This window comes from Armigeres subalbatus, chromosome 3 (genome assembly GCF_024139115.2).
Source record: "Armigeres subalbatus isolate Guangzhou_Male chromosome 3, GZ_Asu_2, whole genome shotgun sequence".
Classification (NCBI taxonomy): domain Eukaryota; kingdom Metazoa; phylum Arthropoda; class Insecta; order Diptera; family Culicidae; genus Armigeres; species Armigeres subalbatus.
In genome coordinates, this window is record NC_085141.1 from 339170573 (window position 1) to 339191812 (window position 21240).

Below are 21240 nucleotides of genomic sequence, written 5' to 3' on the forward strand. Positions count from 1 at the left end.
TCCAGGAAGTTCCTCCAGGAAGTTCCTCCAGGAAGTTCCTCCAGGAAGTTCCTCCAGGAAGTTCCTCCAGGAAGTTCCTCCAGGAAGTTCCTCCAGGAAGTTCCTCCAGGAAGTTCCTCCAGGAAGTTCCTCCAGGAAGTTCCTCCAGGAAGTTCCTCCAGGAAGTTCCTCCAGGAAGTTCCTCCAGGAAGTTCCTCCAGGAAGTTCCTCCAGGAAGTTCCTCCAGAAAGTTCCTCCAGGAAGTTCCTCCAGAAAGTTCCTCCAGGAAGTTCCTCCAGGAAGTTCCTCCAGGAAGTTCCTCCAGGAAGCTCCTCCAGGAAGTTCCTCCAGGAAGTTCCTCCAGGAAGTTCCTCCAGGAAGTTCCTCCAGGAAGTTCCTCCAGGAAGTTCCTCCAGGAAGTTCCTCCAGGAAGTTCCTCCAGGAAGTTCCTCCAGGAAGTTCCTCCAGGAAGTTCCTCCAGGAAGTTCCTCCAGGAAGTTCCTCCAGGAAGTTCCTCCAGGAAGTTCCTCCAGGAAGTTCCTCCAGGAAGTTCCTCCAGGAAGTTCCTCCAGGAAGTTCCTCCAGGAAGTTCCTCCAGAAAGTTCCTCCAGGAAGTTCCTCCAGGAAGTTCCTCCAGGAAGTTCCTCCGGAAGTTCCTCCAGGAAGTTCCTCCGGAAGTTCCTCCAGGAAGTTCCTCCGGAAGTTCCTCCAGGAAGTTCCTCCGGAAGTTCCTCCAGGAATTCCTCCGGAAGTTCCTCCAGGAATTCCTCCGGAAGTTCCTCCGGAAGTTCCTCCAGGAATTCCTCCGGAAGTTCCTCCAGGAATTCCTCCGGAAGTTTCTCCAGGAATTCCTCCGGAAGTTCCTCCAGGAATTCCTCCGGAAGTTCCTCCAGGAATTCCTCCGGAAGTTCCTCCAGGAATTCCTCCGGAAGTTCCTCCAGGAATTCCTCCGGAAGTTCCTCCAGGAATTCTTCCGGGAGTTCCTCCAGGAATTCCTCCGGAAGTTCCTCCAGGAATTCCTCCGGAAGTTCCTCAAGGAATTCCTCCGGAAGTTCCTCAAGGAATTCCTCCGGAAGTTCCTCCAGGAATTCCTCCGGAAGTTCCTCCAGGAATTCCTCCGGAAGTTCCTCCAGGAATTCCTCCGGAAGTTCCTCCAGGAATTCCTCCGGAAGTTCCTCCAGGAATACCTCGAAAAGTTCCTTCAGGAATTCCTCCGGAAGTTCCTCCAGGAATTCCTCCGGAAGTTCCTCCAGGAATTCCTCTGGAAGTTCCTCCAGGAATTCCTCCGGAAGTTCCTCCAGGAATTCCTCCGGAAGTTCCTCCAGGAATTCCTCCGGAAGTTCCTCCAGGAATTCCTCCGGAAGTTCCTCCAGGAATTCGTGGAAATTTTCCAGAAGTTCCTCCAGGATTTTTTCTGGAAGATTCTCGAGAGTTTACTCCGTAATCCCTTCCAGGATTTTTCCGTAAATTCCTTCAGAAATTTCTCCAGAACGTCTTCAGAAATTATGGGTCGTAAGCACTTATGGGGGGAGGGGCTCTGTTAGTTTTTTATGCTCCATAATAAAAAAATGATTTGTATGAGAAAAAATCTTACATGGGGTGGTGTGGGGTTTGAAAAAGCGATTTGAACTTTGAGATTTCCTCAAATTTGATCTCGGTGTTGGCGTATTAATAAACACTGAGCTGCGAAGCAGCAGTGTCCCCGTTGGAATATGAGGAAATTGAAGAAATAGACGAATGTGTATTTATCGAGACATCGGTAATCCGAAATAATAAAATTGTTCAATAAATTAAAATGTAATGAAATAATTTGCAGTTTAATTATTGGATTTCTTTTCAACATAGAATACCCGAATAATAACTAACTTTCATTCATATATATAGTCTGTTACATGTCACACCTAATCCATCACAACACATAATTTTCCAACCCATCGCCTTGGTTCCTAGAAGCTTGACTATCAAAATTGGCTACCACCACGCCTCCCGAACGTTTCCTACGCTCTAACCTACAAATTAGATGCCATTTCCGGTCGCTGCATGCTTGACTGGGTCCATCGTTCCTAATTTCGCCCAGAACCTCCTAAACCATTTCAGCCGTAATAAACACCTTCACCGGTACGGTACGCGTACGTACCCACACTCACACACACACATACTCCAATCCCGCATATTGAACGGATCGTTGCGCATCGATAATTTTTGGGAAAACTTCCGCCACCATCATCATCATCGGTACCGAACCGACCATCATCCGAGCCTGAAGCGCTGAATCGCTAGAACGGAATTCAAATTTTTTGAGCCGGATACAAGTGCGCGGCTTTCGGGTGAAACCAATAAATTGAGCTCCCGGGTTTCATGGGCCATGGAGTGCCACGTGAGCACGGCCCACGTTCATGGGAATAATTTTGGCCTGCGTTTCTGAATGATTTATCGGGGTTTGTTTCTTCTTTTCGGTAATTTTCGATAATTTTTGGTGGGTCTTTGTTCGATCGGTCACGCGTAAAAAATTACATGGTAGGGCAGCATACTTTCGTATGTGGTAAATAAGATATCATTTTAGGGCTCGATTTAATTAATTATGGGTTTTTAATTGATCAACAATTTTAAATCACAAATAAGAACAAAAGTTTAGGCATAAGAATTGAAAACGACATAAATTATAGAACCACACAATGTTCTTTTAATTTGTTTTCAAAACTCCTTAATGACATCCAAACAAGTTTGAAATTTATCGTTATGGAGGTGCGAAATTTTCAATAAATCTCGAATATAAACGTTCGCCCTTCTTCTTAGCCCAAACCAAGGAAGTCATTGTGTCATTATAACCGATCAGGGCTGTTATCGCCGGAATTACACTCGTTATCATTTATGCTTCGGCCTTCGTCTTATTCCAATCATCACCATAATACTTTTGCTACCGTGCATCCCCTTTCCCTGACAATCAGGGGACCCATCTCCTTCGGAATGATTTTTACCGCTGTTCCGCCAACGTCGTCGGCAGCACTCCCCCACACAGCTTCACCGTGAAACATTTTTACGATCTCAACAGTAGTGGCCCTTAAGCAACGGTGGAGGCCATTATTTGTCAGCATTTTCTTAAACTGACGATGCCCTCCCCTGCCAGGCAGCTCCCGGCAGTGGTTGTTGTTGATTCCCCCCAGAACAAGTGGGTATCACCTTTATTACGCTACGAAGACAGCGCAGCCAGTCGTGCATGCTCGCCATGAAGGTAGGCGGAAAGGTAGAACATAGGTTCCTTGTGCATACAGCGTCTACCGCCCAGTTTCGCTACGAGACGGACTATTTATGGTTATTACGAAGGACCTACGCGACCCGACGACCGACGGGAAACGAAACGACAAAGACGATGGGGATGTCGACAAGTACCAATCGGTATAGTGCCCCGCCGACCGTAAGCGGCTACTTCAAGCGATTCGACCGGGCGGTGTGAAGTGATTGGTACTAATAGGTGGCCACTCTCGGAGTTAATGGGTCTGTCCAGGGCATGAGGGTGATGATGATGACGATATGGTCAATGGCGGAACACTTATTTTGATTATAGACAAACTACTGGGGTTCGGAACGGAAGGAAGATTCAGGTGAATTAGGTGCTCAGTGAAAACTAGACGTCCTTATTTTTGACAAACATTTATATAAAATAGGTTGTAGCGCAGAGCACGATTTCAACTCAGCAATCTATAAAGTAATGGACAAGTTTTTGTTGCAAGAACCCAATTACTGAGACAAACTGATATTATTTGGCTGAAATTCAATCGTAGTTGTTTGTGATCATTTGCTCATATTGAGATAGGTGGGTATACCCCGTTAGGCATAAGTGCGTTAGGCATAAGGGCAATAGGCATAAGTACGTTAGGCATAATAGACGTTACAGCATGACGTTATCGAATTGTTTTGCCTTTACGATTCTGACTGATGATGTAGAGAGCAGACTTCATGTATGCCTGAATGGAACTGAACCAATCTGAATGGAACAGTTGAGTCTGTTTTGCCTTTTCAATGAGAACGTTTCCAAACTTTGATGTCATTCGTTTTGCTTTAAATTGCATTTCAATCGATTCTTCATAGTGTTTACCAGATCGAACACCTCAGTCAGCCGAGGGAATGTCTTTCACTAAATCAGCGTCTTGCCTTTGTCCCAACTTGGTGATACAGTTCTGTCATTGCCTCAAATCAAATGTCCTTGCTACGACTTAAATAGGATTCTCAGTTTTGATTCTCACCTGATTTGATCATGTCGGCACCAGGCCATCCAAACTCAGTCTACTTTGAAAGGTTTCAAATCGTCCATAGAACCCACTACTGTCAGATATCATCCAAATGTCAAATTTCGAAAGTTCTATTCAAATGATTTTTACCAATTTCGAATTATGAATCTGAGTTTTTCAATTTGTTCCATTGGTAGATCTGCATCAAAGACAAACACGTTTCCAACAATTCCTTCCCCAAATCCCATGAAACTGTTCACTCAAATACATTTGTCTGTCATCCGACGATTCATTCCCATAAACATGCTAATACTCCCGACGGCTCTGGCTCCCACTCCACTCTGCATGCAATCCTGAACAATGGCAATTTTAAATCCGAAGGAAAACCTTTTTAATCCTGAAGATTGATTCAGTTGAGAAATGTCTTCATCGTACCACAAATCGCATTGAAAACATATTTTGAATTCAATATACCTATCTCGGGTCCACGACGTTAGGCATAAGTACGTTAGGCATAATAGACGTTAGGCATAAGGGATGATAGGCATAATGGACGTTAGGCATAACGGACGATAAGCATAATGTACGTTAGGCATAATGGACGTTTGGCATAATTCTGCCTTCTTTCCTTCTTTATGTCATGGGCTGTTCTTTGGGTCATTTTATGCCTAACGTCCGGTATGCTTAACGTCTATTATGCCTAACGTACTTATGCCTATTGCCGTTATGCCTAACGTCCATTATGCCTATCGTCCGGTATACTTAACGTCTATTATGCCTAACGTACTTATGCCTAACGTCGTGGACCCGAGATAGGTATATTGAATTCAAAATATGTTTTCAATATTTTCTAACTAGAATTTGTAGTACACAGTACAGTGGTTTTTATATTACTGAGCAACAGACACCCTTCCTTTTACATTGTATTCCAATAATTTGATTATTGATTCCCCTTTCGATTAGAATATATTTTTAATGAGAACGAGTAGATTGCACTGTAGTGAGTATTAAAATAAACGCGATGATTTTTGATTTGGTTCTACGTTTAACCTTATAGTGCATTAATGAATAAATGCAATGATAACTAATTCTGTAATGATCAAATGATACTGAGGCTGTGCCACCGTGCTTATGTGGTTTCACCATAGATAGTGGAACGATAAGGCACGTAACCTACCAAATCGAATATTTTCCCCGAAATACAATTATATTCGCCAAAATTGTTCTAAAAACTGATTTTTCTAGAATTTCTTAGAGTTGTTTTCTATTTTTTTTGTTTTTTGAGAGATCAATTCCTTCGGAAAATCTAATAAGGTATCCAAAAATTTTATTGGAAATTACTTCGTAAATTCCGGTAATAATTTATTCTGAAATTCCTTTGCAAAATCTTTCCGAAAGTCTTTCGGGTTTTCCTTTAGACATTTTCTCGATTATGAATTATGACATTTCTCCAGGACTGTCTTCGATATTTTTTTTTCTAAAAATCTTTCAGAAACTCTTTCCACTTCAGGAATGATTTAGAAAATTACGCCATTAACTCCTTTTGACATTCCTCCAGGGACTCCTTTTAAAAATCATCTGAAAAGGCCGTAGAGTATTCATTCGGAAATTGTATCGGTACTTCTTTTTGCTTTTAGTAAAACATTACAAAATTCTCTTGCAGGAATTATTCCGGAAATTCAGTTTTTCAGATTACTTCCGGAAATTTATAGAAATATTATAAACTAGTTGACCCGGCAGACGTTTTCCTGTATAGTAGGCGAGAATGTGCATTCCGAACTGCCCATGCAAAGTTCCCATAGGAATCACAATTTTAGTTATTCACGGTTTGCTCAACTTCCTCGTAATTTTCCCATTAGGAAATATCATAAAAACCCGTCGGAAACTATAACGAATGTTTCTGCTGAAGAAACGAAAAAAATCCATCCAGCCGTTTTCGAGTTATGCGGATACGAACACAGACCATTTCATTTTTATATATAAGAAGATAGAAAATATCAAAGGAATTGTTTGAAGAGTTTCTCATGGAAATGTCAAAGGAATTTCCAGATGAAATTTCCGAAGGAAATCTTGAAGTAATTTTTGAATGATTCTTAAAAGCATTTCTGAAGAGATTTCCGAAAGAAATTCTTAACACCATACTCCATACCATAGAATCATACTCAAATCTCAATCATCAAGGCTTCATGCACGAGCCAACTTGCTTGCGATTCTGTTGGGAGAGCATCGTACTTGAGTTTCTCGAACACAATCGCATCGCTTCGCTCAATCGCGGAAAAATGATTTCGCTCTAAATGTTTTGTTTACTTATGGATTTGTTATCCATTATTTTAATCGGAAAAGTTAATTCAATGAAGAACATGTAAAAATCATGCAATGATGCAAATCGCGATTTGAATCATGAGCCACTCTCTGGGCCGTGATTCTGATGGGATTTGACTCACGCATGATTTGAATCGCCGATGAGATTTGAGAAATTTAGATTCTACCAACACTGAATCAGAAGGTCTTATTTCAAATTAAATTTCCAGAGGAATGTTCGAAGAAATTTCTGAAGGAATTTTCGAAAGAATTCCTGGATGAAATTCCTAAGTGAAATTTCCAAGATTTTTTTTTCTGGATTATCGGAAAGGTTTTTAAGAAATTGGGAGAATTTGTTTAATAAAATCTTGGAATAATTGCTGATGCAATTCATTAAAAACAAATTGAAAGAATTCCTAATTCAAATCATCAGGAATTCTCAAAGCAATATCCAAAGGAAATCGTAAAGAAATTTATGAAAGAATTTCCGATAGATTTTCTGAGAAATTTTCAAATAAATTTCGAAAGGTATTTCCGAAAACAATTTTGGCTTTCCGAAGAACGCCTGAAGTTATTTCCGACGGATATCTCCTAAAACAATTTCCGTAGTTATTGCTGGAGAAATTTCCGACGGATTTTCCAAAATAATTCCTAAGGGAATTTCCGAGGAAACTTGTAAAAAAATCGAACGGAATCTTCAAATTGAATCCTGAAGAAATTTCCGACATTCCTTCAAAAATTATTTTTAGAATCAAATTCTTTGGAAGTTTCATCGGAGATGAATCCAGCAATGACATAGGAGCAGTACTGAGATTTTCGTTTTCATTGAGAGAGGTCACGCGATTTTTACATTTTATTCTCTTCTGCTTTCATAGAAAACATGAACAATGAAAGGAATTCTGCCAAATTTTCACGGATTTTTATTTCATGAAAGCGCATCAAACTATTGTAAACAAGCTGTTTGTTTTCAATAATGTTACTTCTAACTCTAAAATCAAAAACAATACAATCATTTTATCGATTAGTCATCGTTATTTGCACAGATCTATTGAAACTATTTAGAAATTTAGATTTCAAAACAAAGCAACATTCCTATCATCACTGCTTGTAATGTGACAGGTGACCGGGAGACGGCTACATTTTCATTTGGTCTCTTGAAAATGAAAATGCAACTGTTTTCGTTTTCACATGACAGTCACGAAAACTACCAGTACTGCATAGGAGTTTTCTCATAATATTCCTTCAAAAATTCAAAGAAGAAATTATAAGAATAAATCAAACATCCATTCGGAAATTCCTTAAAAAAGTGTATGCATTGCATATGTATAGTCGACTCTCTTCATCTCGATGTTCTATATCTCAATATCCCTCCCTATGCCGATGGTTTTCTCGGTCCATTCAATCTACTTACACTTTTTGGCTTTCTACATCTCAATACTTCTCTATCTCGATGTGTTCTAATCATATTTTGTTCAGGATTCACTCTCTTTGTGATCAAATATTTAGGCTACTAGATCATCTTTCGACAATAACAAACACATCAACAATAAGAAATGAAATTTGTTTTGTTGCCGTTTTCAATAGAAACGAGCTTCTTTAGATCTAGTTACCATTTCAATTTTCCTTCCATTCCTCGATCTCTCCATATCTCGATGGTCCCTTCAATATCGAGATGTGGAGAGGCGACTGTATTAGATTGCAAATGGCACTTCAAATCCTGTGATCAACATGTTTTGTTCAGGACGGTACTACTATATGTGTCATATGTCAGTGTTTTCCATCACAGTAGCCCAATTTTCATATCCAGTGAACAAGCAAACCAAAACAATAAATTTGATATACAAGGTACCGACCATATCGGTCAAGCAAAATCCGGGTTACTATGGTTGAATCACAAATTCAAATGCTAATGCTAATGTTCACAATTGCTGTATGGAACAACAGCGCCTCTAGCTGGGTGACCATATGAAATTTTCCTAAAGGAGGACAATTCACTCAAATCGTAGCGAAAAAGGAGGACATTTGGTTAAAAAGGAGGACATAAAAAATATCGAGAGAATTTTGATTTTAAAAACAATAACAAGAGATCGTATATCAATGCGAATAAGTGCACAAAACGCAGTCCATATACGTACAACGTGCGTGAACTCCAATAGAAAAATGTGCCTATATCGCCTCCACCTTGTTTATTTATTCACTAGCATATGCAACTTTGTTTTAGCCTGGGGATACGACATTTCTTCTACTTCCTAACATTACATCTTTAGATGGAATATTTCCAACTGTCGTTATAGTCTATATTAATCATTTTCCAGTTATAAACTGCAAGCACCTTTTTTGTAATAGTAAGATTTTGGCTTCATTTATTTTTAAAATCAACTGGGACCAAATGTAAAATAGTATTATGATGGTATTTTTAGCGATATTCCACAAAATTAACAAGAAAAACTCATCGCATATAATTCTGAACATTGGGGGTAAAAAATAACTTTAATAAAGAAATTTTAAAAAATGAACATTTGGCAATAGATATCTGACAGAACATTAGGTTCTATAAGGACCGAGCACAAGACGCTTAGTAGACTAGTGGAGATTTTTTTCTTGAAAGTCATTGAGAATCACAATTTAAGTCATGTAAAGGAGAATGATATCGTTAACTGTATCACCAAGTTCTCGATTGAAGAAATTCAAAATATATACACACAAACAGACATCACCTCAATTCGTTGAGCTGAGTCGATTGGTATATAACACTATGGGTCTCCGAGCCTTCTATCAAAAGTTTGGTTTTGTAGTGATCATATAGCCTTTACGTATACTTAGTATACGAGAAAGGCAAAAACAACTCAACTGTTCAGATTAGTTCAGATTTTTATTCCATTCTAGCCATGGCATAGAGCCTGCTCTTTGCATCACATAGTCAAGAATCGTATAGGTAAAGGCAATTCGATAAGTTTTTACTCAAAGAAAATTTTGAAAACATTCGCATTTTTTTAAATCTATTTTTCCCAATTCCGATTCTTCTGATATTTTCGACACCTATCTTAATATTACTCAAGCATTTGTTTTTTGATATTACCATTGATTTTATACAAAAACTTGAAGGAAATATATTTAAATATATATTTCATATTAGAAAGCAAAAACGCAAATGTGTGCAACATGAATAATTTGCGAATGGGTCTCTGTTGCAATATTGTTCAATAAACTAGAATTTCTACAGAAAAAGTTAATAATTCAACTGTTTTTTTGAAAATATTCAAAAAGGAGGACATTTTAGTGCAAAAGGAGGACATCTGATTTGTAATGAAAAAGGAGGACACGTCCTCCTTTAGGATGCCATATGGTCACCCTACCTCTAGCGTTCTAATACTTAGGCTAGTATTCCTGGAAGACTTCCCGGAATAATTTCTGTAGGATTTTCTGGTGCAATTTTAGAAGAAATTCCTGGAGGAATTTTCAAATGTGAAAAGGAAGGAATTTCCGAATAACAAACTAATTAGATTTTGAACAAGAGTTTCTAAACGAATTTCTGAAAGAATTGATGAAGGAATCCACGAAAGAATTTCCAATGGAATTTCCAAACAAATACCTATTGGAATTTTCATATAAATTTCTTGATTTCTACAGGAATTCCTTCGTAAAGTACTTAAGAATCTCCTGCAAGATCTAGTTTGGGAACATCTGAAGGCATTTCTCCGGGAATTCCTTCGAAAATACTGACAGTAATTAAACACAACCCTGTTTTGAAACTGGAATTAGGACCAATATCAGGCATGCAGTAAATCTATCATCATACTTTTTCGAATATTCTCAAGATTTCCTTGAGAATGTACCTCAGGAGTTGCTTCGGATATTTCTCCAGTACCCATTCATCCAGGTGATATTTCATAAATTTATAAAAAAATTAATTGGGAAAATCAACCCTCAGGGATTAAAAAAATACCCTCAGAGATTGATTCGTTTAGTCTTCCAGAAATGTTTTCAGGTGTGCCTTCAAAAATCTCTCCAGGAATACTTCTTTTAAGAAGTCTTCCTTCCGATCCTCCTGAAAGGAGGTTTCCGAGTGTCTCGAAAGAAGGCATCCGAGCCGCTTGAAAGGGGGGACCCCAGCCTCTTTTTATTTCTTAGCAGTGAGAAGGAAACAAAGCAGTCCGTGCAGTGCCCCTTAGTGGCGACTAGAGTCCTGTAAGTAAGAGTACCGACATGTGCTGCATTTGGCAGGTCTTCTTTTCGTTTGATACACGATTTTGTATGGGAATGACAGATGAATCATATTCCAATTCTGACAGTCTCCACCAGCGGAGACTTCCGAGCCTCTTGAAAGCAGGCTTCTGAGCCTCTTTAAAGCAGGCTTCCGAGCCACTTGAAAGCAAGCTTCCGAGCCTCTTGAAAGCAGGCTTTCGAGCCACTTGGAAGCAAGCTTCCGAGCCCCTTGAAAGGAGGCTTCCGAGCCTCTTGAAAGGAGGCTTCCGAGCCTCATGAAAGGAGGCTTCCGAGCCTCTTGAAAGGAGGCTTCCGAGCCTCTTGAAAGGAGGCTCTGAGCCTCTTGAAAGATGGAGGCTTCTGAGCCTCTTGAAAGGAGGCTTCCTGAGCCTCTTGAAAGGAGGCTCTGAGCCCTCTTGAAAGGAGGCTTCTGAGCCTCTTGAAAAGAGGCTTCTGAGCCTCTTGAAAGGAGGCTTCTGGAGCCTCTTGAAAGGAGGCTTCTGAGCCTCTTGAAAGGAGGCTTCTGAGCCTCTTGAAAGGAGGCTTCTGAGCCTCTTGAAAGGAGGCTCTGAGCCTCTTGAAAGGAGGCTTCTGAGCCTCTTGAAAGGAGGCTTCTGAGCCTCTTGAAAGGAGGCTCTGAGCCTCTTGAAAGGAGGCTTCTGAGCCTCTTGAAAGGAGGCTTCTGAGCCTCTTGAAAGGAGGCTTCTGAGCCTCTTGAAAGGAGGCTCTGAGCCTCTTGAAAGGAGGCTTCTGAGCCTCTTGAAAGGAGGCTTCCTAGCCTCTTGAAAGGAGGCTTCCTGAGCCTCTTGAAAGGAGGCTTCTGAGCCTCTTGAAAGGAGGCTTCTGAGCCTCTTGAAAGGAGGCTTCCTGAGCCTCTTGAAAGGAGGCTTCTGAGCCTCTTGAAAGGAGGCTCTGAGCCTCTTGAAAGGAGGCTTGAGCCTCTCTTGAAAGGAGGCTTCTGAGCCTCTTGAAATGAGGCTTCCTGAGCCTCTTGAAAGAAGACTTCCTGAGCCCCTTGGAAGGAGGCTTCTGAGCCTCTTGGAAGGATGCTTCCTGAGCCTCTTGAAAGGAGGCTTCTGGGCCTCTTGAAAGGAGGCTTCCTGGCCTCTTGAAAGGAGGCTTCCGGGCCTCTTGAAAGGAGGCTCTGGCCTCTTGAAAGGAGGCTTCTGGGCCTCTTGAAAGGAGGCTTCCGGGCCTCTTGAAAGGAGGCTCTGGGCCTCTTGAAAGGAGGCTTCCGGCCTCTTGAAAGGAGGCCTGGGCCTCTTGAAAGGAGGCTTCCGGGCCTCTTGAAAGGAGGCTTCCTGGCCTCTTGAAAGGAGGCCTGGCCTCTTGAAAGGAGGCTTGGGCCTCTTGAAAGGAGGCTTCCTGGCCTCTTGAAAGGAGGCTTCCTGGGCCTCTTGAAAGGAGGCTTCCGGGCCCTCTTGAAAGGAGGCTTCCTGGCCTCTTGAAAGGAGGCTTCTGGGCCTCTTGAAAGGAGGCTTCTGGCCTCTTGAAAGGAGGCTCTGGGCCTCTTGAAAGGAGGCTTCCTGGCCTCTTGAAAGGAGGCTTCTGGCCTCTTGAAAGGAGGCTTCGGGCCTCTTGAAAGGAGGCTTCTGGCCTCTTGAAAGGAGGCTTCCGGGCCTCTTGAAAGGAGGCTCTGGGCCTCTTGAAAGGAGGCTTCCTGGCCTCTTGAAAGGAGGCCTGGGCCTCTTGAAAGGAGGCTTCCGGGCCTCTTGAAAGGAGGCTTCCGGGCCTCTTGAAAGGAGGCTTCCGGGCCTCTTGAAAGGAGGCTTCCGGACCTCTTGAAAGGAGGCTTCCGGGCCTCTTGAAAGGAGACTTCCGAGCCTCTTGAAAGGATGCTTCCGAGCCTCTTGGAAGGATGCTTCCGAGCCTCTTGGAAGGATGCTTCCGAGCTTCTTGGAAGGATGCTTCCGAGCCTCTTGGAAGGATGCTTCCGAGCCTCTTGGAAGGATGCTTCGAAGCCTTTTGGAAGGATGCTTCCGAGCCTCTAGAAAGGAGACTTCCGAGCCTCTTGGAAGGATGCTTTCGAACCTCTTGAAAGGAGACTTCCGTGCCTCTTAAAACGAGGCTTCCAAGTCTCCGAGCCTCTGGAAAGAAAGATTACGAGCTGCTTGGAAGGAGGCTTCTGAGACGCTTATAAACATGCTTCCAAGCCTCTTGCAATGAAGCTTTTTTGGAGAAATTCGTCATGCTTCCTTTAGCTTCCCAACGTTTTGTCCTTTTGATCTTTTGTCCCACAGTCTTTCATTCATTGTGTTAGTTATGGTTGATATGATTCAACAGGCTTTGATATACTGATCGTCATGCATATGTATTATGTACAATATAAAGTTAAGGAATAGAAAATTACACATTAATCAAAAGTTTGTCAATAATGGTTTCTTATTGGAAGTGTAATACATCCGCCATTTCGCATTTTTGTCCGAGGTACCCCCTGTGGCTAGCAAAGGTACTCCCAGGGGTGCATGTATCCCAGGTTGAGCACCGCTGTATTACTAAGTGGAGACGATAGAGAGATGAAGATGAAAGGAATTTGTAGGAAATTTGAGTTTAATTTGACTTAATAATTTATAACAGCTCAGTATCAACCTTTTGAACAGGAGATTAGTCGATACTTACATGATCAGTCGGAAAAAGCTGTGTAAGACTATGTTGTTCACTTTTTTGTTTCCAAGTCCTCTGATCACAGAAACACGTCAAAAACACACAAAAAAACAAAATTAGATAACTAGCACATTAATGGTTGTGAGATAAGAATAATAGACGGATTTCGCGCCAACCCTTCTATGGGGCTGGCAGCACCATCTCAGAATCGAATGAAACTTGGTGCGCATAAAGATATGGTATTTTTAAGCCACTCTGCATACTTAGTTTTTCAAAAATTGTCAAGAGTAACATTTGAAAAGGGCCTATTTTTTTCTCATCGATTTTAAAAAAAACCGATGTAACTCTAAAATGACAAGACCTACAAAAAAGTGTTGTAAATAAAATAAAACATAAGTTTTTTGTCATTTAATTGCAATTAAATTGATTTTTTTGTGGTGATTCAATTATCCGGAGGATTCGATTATCCGGAGTGAAAATAAAATCGATACTCCGGATAATCGAGTCTGACCTCTATTACAATTAAATATCACTTCAATTTCGTTTCGGCAACATTAGCCCGTTTTCAAAGCAAATATTTGTTTTTTTTTTGTAAACTCAATTGTTTTTAAACTACTTCGATACAAAAAGTCAAAGAAAATGTAAACCCTTTTCAAATGTTGGTCCACAAATATGTTAGATTATGGTAAATTGCTTCCTAAACAAATTTTTATACGTCCAAAATGTGTCGTTGGTTGATGATAGGCTGCTGAACCTATATTTGGCGCTGTAGGCATAAAACACGCTGATAAATTTTCACTCAATATGGATATGGAAAAAGTTTTTGTTGGAAAAACTTTTTTTCCTTAAATATGTCACAGGAACATTATTCCCAGAAAAGTTTGATACTTGAAGTACCTATCTGCAGAAAAAATTTCATCGATTTCTGAGATGAGTTTTTTTTGTAATATCGATTTTAATTTTTGAAACTAATTTTTTTCAGTGTAGAAATCGTTTTTTTATTTTTTGGATTTTTTTCCAAAAAACTTCAGGGAATTTCACGACAGTCCGCCATACAACACCTTTTTGTAGGTCTTGTCATTTTAGAGTTACATCGATTTATAAAAAATCAATGAAAAAAAATTAGGCCCTCATCAAATGTTACTCTTGACAATTTTTGAAAAACTAAGTATGCAGAGAAATACCATAGAAAATACTTTAGAAATACCATATCTTTATGCCCACCAAGTTTTATTCGATTCTGAAATGGTGCTGCCAACCGCTGGTCGAGTTGGCGCGAAATTCGTCAATACCTTGTTCTTATATAGGGATGCTCAAAAATCTTCTATACGTGCAAAATCTACAATTGAAATGAATTATTCACTTAAAACTACATTATTCACTTTTTTTATTCCCAACACTGTATACCTGGCCTGAAAACACATATCGTTGCCGAGGAAACTATGAAAGCGCTGATTTTCATCGGTGGTTCTCAACCCCTTCAACTTTTGCATCGTTTATAGTTTGTGATGAGTTTAAAATGTAAACTATTTAACTTATAACTATTCACTTTTTGCTAAGTTTCCTTCGAATCTCGAATATTTGATCAGTTCGTTATTAAAGTATTACTTCCAAATTATAATTTAAAATTGATTTCGAGCTCTCAGCAAGTTTTAAAATGATTGACTTAAACAAATTTTACAGTTAATCGATTTCATTGTGATGTTTTCATTGACGATTTTTCTGACTACTCAAAGAACGAATATTTCAAGTGATCGTACAGTAGTGGGCCCTCATAGAAATCCCGGACAAAACCTGATATTGCGTTCAAAACTTCACCACAGAGTAGTTTTGAAGCGTTGAATTCATTTTTAGGTTAAAATTGTTATCCTACATACTTTATGTTATCCAAGGTCTTCCGCAAGCACAAGCCCTAAGATCTAGAACAAAGACAGCGTCCTCATTCTAACATTGCACCAGTCAATTTCCCGCTTTGGCGCAATTCACCACACGAATAATCGGAAAGTAGACAAAAAAATAGATGTTGACACATGATACCAGATCTTTTCGAATCTTTCCCGAAAAAGTTTAGCCAAATTTCATTTTTTCCATACATCTTTGTTCGGGAGACACTTTACGGAATGAACTTCAACCAGACACCAAAAATTAAATTTACACACTGCCACAAATTAAATTTAAATTTACAAATTGCCACACTGCCATATTAGCAAAAACCATTTTCAGCATTAGAACTAAAAATCAACAAATAAAATAAATAAACGATCTGCACATTGTCAACCACTGCAGCAATAGTTCAAAGGAATACCACTCGACTGCATCTTTTTCTCCCGCCCACAGCTCATAATCACCTAACCACAGTCTTCTTGAGGTGCGGTGAGCCCCACAGTAAGCCTCACCAAACCATAAACCTGTCAGGACAGTGAAAACCCGGTACGTGTCGACCCTGTAGGTCCCATTTTACTTCGTCTAGAATTGCAAATCTCGCCCACATCAAACTGGGAACGCAAAAGGATGTGTTGGATTCTGCGGAAACAATGAATTACATTTTATGTGTGCCCCTCCATGGCAGAACCGTTTCGCACACACTCACCGGGCGCTATCTCCCCGCATTCCGACGGCGATAGATACCTTTATCTTTTACCACCCACTTGCACGGAAGACCTTCTTGACTGAACCATGCTTTCCCGATTATATTTAACCAATAAAGCTTACATATTTATACGCCTCTCTAGGTTTTCCGGCGTTACCGACTGTCTCCGGCTTCAGCACAATATTTTAAGGATTTCAGGCGAAGGATACCCGTTTTGCACACAAAGTGAGAAGTGGATTCCATTCTCCCACTGACACACCGAGTGAAGCTTAAAAACCCGGAACACCGGGACAGATCTACGGCCAACTAAAATACCGGAGTTTGTATTCGAGTGTGTTGTTGGTTGTTGTGCTTCTTCGAATCGAACTCACTTCGTAGGAACGGGGAGCTTTTGCTTGCAGTGCAGTTCCATGTTCAGACCCACCCACCACAGAGAAGTCGTCGTCGTCGCCGTTGTTGGTTGCCGAGAAGTAAGTCTCAATTTGAATTTGAGAGCAAAACGACGACCATTTTCCATTAGTGACTGTCAGTGCATGTACGGGAAAGACCGATGCAATATGCAGCAGAGGATGTTCCGTTGTCGTTTTTCCGAACTGTGTTTGGTTGGTGAGGGTTGAATTTCCGATTTGGGAAGAATCTTGAGCAGGAGCTGGCGGGGTTGGCCAAAGAAAATTTTCAAGTGCTCGTTGAACATTGACTGGCTGTTTTGTATTGGTTACTCATATTATTCCTGTTCAATAATTCCGATTGCCATGCAAACGTTGGTATCGTTGTATACAAAAAATGCGGACAATAACGATTTTTAGGATTAGGGTGATTCAGTTAGTGGAGTATGTTTAAGATTTGTAGACCAGAAACAAATAAAACAGAATTTATTGCCAGAAGAAATATTTCTTTAGACAATATATTCTGTTATGTAATGCTATGGGAAATGTTTTTTTTTAATTTTAGCTGTGAATTTTTCTTTTCAAAATTGCTTTGACTTAAAAAAAAACCTTTGCGATTGGATTTAACATTGTGAAATAACGTTGACTATCCCCCAAAGGAATTTATGTTGTAAGACCAAACCACGAGTCGTTCGTTTTCCCCAAAACTAACAATATTGTATACAAATCATGATAAATAATATTGTGAAACAAGATTTCGGCTTCGTAACGATCCAAGGCAAATGAGCCTACCATAGTAAAAAAAATATATTTATAAAAACTGTTGTTGCTGATTTGTCCTCGTTTTAAAATGGAGTTGTTCGAGCAATCATTTGATAGTTCGCAGCATGGTTGGAAAATATCAAATCAATTTCCTTTTGTTTTCATGAAAAAGCCAGGTCAAAGCTGGTCTAACAATCCAAACCATCTAAAATCTAATCCAAACCAAAATACAAACCGATTTAATCCAAAACCAAGGCAATTCAATCCAAATTAAATACAAATCCAATCCAATACTAATTCAAATCAGAAAACTAATTCAAATCCAATCCAAAACAAATCCAAATCCAATCCAAATCCATTCATAATCCATTCCAAATCCAATCCAAATCCAATCCAAATTTAATCCAAATCCAATCCAATTCTAATTCAAATCAAAATCTAATCCAAATTAAATCCAAATCCAAACCAAATCCAATCCAATCCAATCCACATCCAAACCAAATCCAATCCAATCCAAACCAAATCCTATAAAAATCCAATACAAATCCAATCCAAACCAACCAAACCAATCCAAACCAACCAAACCAATCCAAACCAATCCAATCCAACCAACCCAACCAAACCAAATCCAATCAAAACCAATCCAAACCAATCCAAACCAATCCAAACCAATCCAAACCAATCCAAACCAATCCAAACCAATCCAAACCAACCAAACCAATCCAAACCATCCACATCCAATCCAAACCAATCCAAACCAACCAAACCAACCAAACCAATCCAAACCAATCCAAACCAACCAAACCAATCCAAACCAATCCAAACCAACCAAACCAATCCAAACCAACCAAACCAATCCAAACCAATCCAAACCAATCCAAACCAATCCAAACCAACCAAACCAATCCAAACCAACCAAACCAATCCAAACCAATCCAAACCAATCCAAACCAATCCAAATCCAATCCAAACCAACCAAACCAATCCAAACCAATCCAAACCAATCCAAACCAATCCAAACCAATCCAAACCAACCAAACCAATCCAAACCAATCCAAACCAACCAAACCAATCCCAAACCAATCCAAACCAACCAAACCAATCCAAACCAATCCAAACCAATCCAAATCCAATCCAAACCAACCAAACCAATCCAAACCAATCCAAACCAACCAAACCAATCCAAACCAACCAAACCAATCCAAACCAATCCAAACCAATCCAAACCAATCCAAACCAATCCAAACCAATCCAAACCAATCCAAACCAATCCAAACCAATCCAAACCAACCAAACCAATCCAAACCAATCCAAACCAATCCAAACCAACCAAACCAACCAAACCAATCCAAACCAATCCAAACCAATCCAAACCAACCAAACCAATCCAAACCAATCCAAACCAATCCAAACCAATCCAAACCAATCCAAACCAACCAAACCAACCAAACCAACCAAACCAACCAAACCAACCAAACCAATCCAAACCAATCCAAACCAATCCAAACCAATCCAAACCAACCAAACCAATCCAAACCAATCCAAACCAATCCAAACCAATCCAAACCAATCCAAACCAATCCAAACCAACCAAACCAATCCAAACCAATCCAAACCAATCCAAACCAATCCAAACCAATCCAAACCAATCCAAACCAATCCAAACCAATCCAAACCAACCAAACCAATCCAAACCAATCCAAACCAATCCAAACCAATCCAAACCAATCCAAACCAATCCAAACCAATCCAAACCAATCCAAACCAATCCAAACCAATCCAAACCAATCCAAACCAATCCAAACCAACCAAACCAACCAAACCAATCCAAACCAATCCAAACCAACCAAACCAACCAAACCAATCCAAACCAATCCAAACCAACCAAACCAACCAAACCAATCCAAACCAATCCAAACCAATCCAAACCAATCCAAACCAATCCAAACCAATCCAAACCAATCCAAACCAATCCAAACCAACCAAACCAATCCAAACCAACCAAACCAACCAAACCAATCCGAACCAACCAAACCAATCCAAACCAACCAAACCAATCCAAACCAATCCAAACCAATCCAAACCAACCAAACCAATCCAAACCAACCAAACCAATCCAAACCAATCCAAACCAATCCAAACCAACCAAACCAATCCAAACCAATCCAAAACCAATCCAAAATCAATCCAAACCAATCCAAACCAATCCAAACCAATCCAAACCAATCCAAACCAATCCAAACCAATCCAAACCAATCCAAACCAACCAAACCAATCCAAACCAACCAAACCAACCAAACCAATCCAAACCAATCCAAACCAATCCAAACCAACCAAACCAATCCAAACCAATCCAAACCAATCCAAACCAACCAAACCAATCCAAACCAATCCAAACCAATCCAAACCAATCCAAACCAATCCAAACCAATCCAAACCAACCAAACCAATCCAAACCAATCCAAACCAATCCAAACCAATCCAAACCAACCAAACCAATCCAAACCAATCCAAACCAACCAAACCAATCCAAACCAACCAAACCAATCCAAACCAATCTAAACCAATCCAAACCAATCCAAACCAATCCAAATCCAATCCAAATCCAATCCGAACCCAATCCAATCCAAATCCAATCCAAATCTAATCCAAATCCAATCCAAATCCAATCCAATCCATATCCATTCCAAATCCAATCCAAATCCAATCCAAATCCAATCCAAATCCAATCCAAATCCAATCCAAATCCAATCCAAATTCAATTCAAATCCAATCCAAATACAATACAAATCCAATCTTAATTCAAATCCAATCCAAATCCCTATCCAACACAATCCAATCCAAATCTAATCGAAATCCAATCCAAATCTAATCCAAATCCAATCAAAATGCAATCCAAATCCAATCCAAATCCAATCCAATTCCAATCCAAATCCAATTCAAATCCAATCCAAATCAAATCCAAAACCAATCCAAATCCAATCCAAATCCAATCCAAATCCAATCCAAATCCAATCCAAACCAATCCAAACCAATCCAAACCAATCCAAACCAATCCAAACCAATCCAAACCAATCCAAACCAATCCAAACCAATCCAAACCAATCCAAACCAATCCAAACCAACCAAACCAATCCAAACCAATCCAAACCAATCCAAACCAACCAAACCAATCCAAACCAATCCAAACCAACCAAACCAATCCAAACCAATCCAAACCAATCCAAACCAATCCAAACCAATCCAAACCAATCCAAACCAATCCAAACCAACCAAACCAATCCAAACCAATCCAAATCCAATCCAAACCAACTAAACCAACCCAAACCAATCCAAACCAATCCAAACCAATCCAAACCAATCCAAACCAACCAAACCAATCCAAACCAATCCAAACCAATCCAAACCAATCCGAATCCAATCCAAACCAACCAAACCAACCAAACCAATCCAAACCAATCCAAACCAATCCAAACCAATCCAAACCAATCCAAACCAATCCAAACCAATCCAAACCAATCCAAACCAATCCAAACCAATCCAAACCAATCCAAACCAACCAAACCAATCCAACCAACCAAAATCAATCCAAACCAATCCAAATTCAATCCAAACCAATCCAAACCAACCAACCAAACCAACCAAACCAATCCAAACCAACCAAACCAATCCAAACCAACCAAACCAATCCAAACCAATCCAAACCAATCCAAACCAATCCAAACCAATCCAAACCAATCCAAACCAATCCAAACCAATCCAAACCAACCAAACCAATCCAAACCAATCCAAGTCCAATCCAAACCAATCCAAACCAACCAAACCAATCCAAACCAATCCAAACCAATCCAAACGCAATCCAAACCAATCCAAACCAATCCGAATCCAACCAATCCGAACCAATCCAATCCAAACCAACCAAACCAATCCAAACCAATCCAAACCAATCCAAACCAATCCAAACCAATCCAAACCAATCCAAACCAACCAAACCAATCCAAACCAACCAAACCAATCCAAACCAATCCAAACCAATCCAAACCAACCAAACCAATCCAAACCAACCAAACCAATCCAAACCAATCCAAACCAATCCAAACCAACCTAATCCAACCAAACCAATCCAAACCATTCCAAACCAATCCAAACCAATCCAAACCAATCCAAACACAATCCAAATCCA

At 40.1% G+C, this 21240-nt stretch overlaps 1 protein-coding gene across 1 annotated transcript in view; it reads left to right on the forward strand.

Moving 5' to 3' along the window:
• The window catches only part of LOC134222773 (protein sax-3-like), a 121824-nt gene that overhangs the window by 67519 nt on the left and 33065 nt on the right, over positions 1-21240 (forward strand). The gene's annotated exons all lie outside the window — the stretch shown is intronic.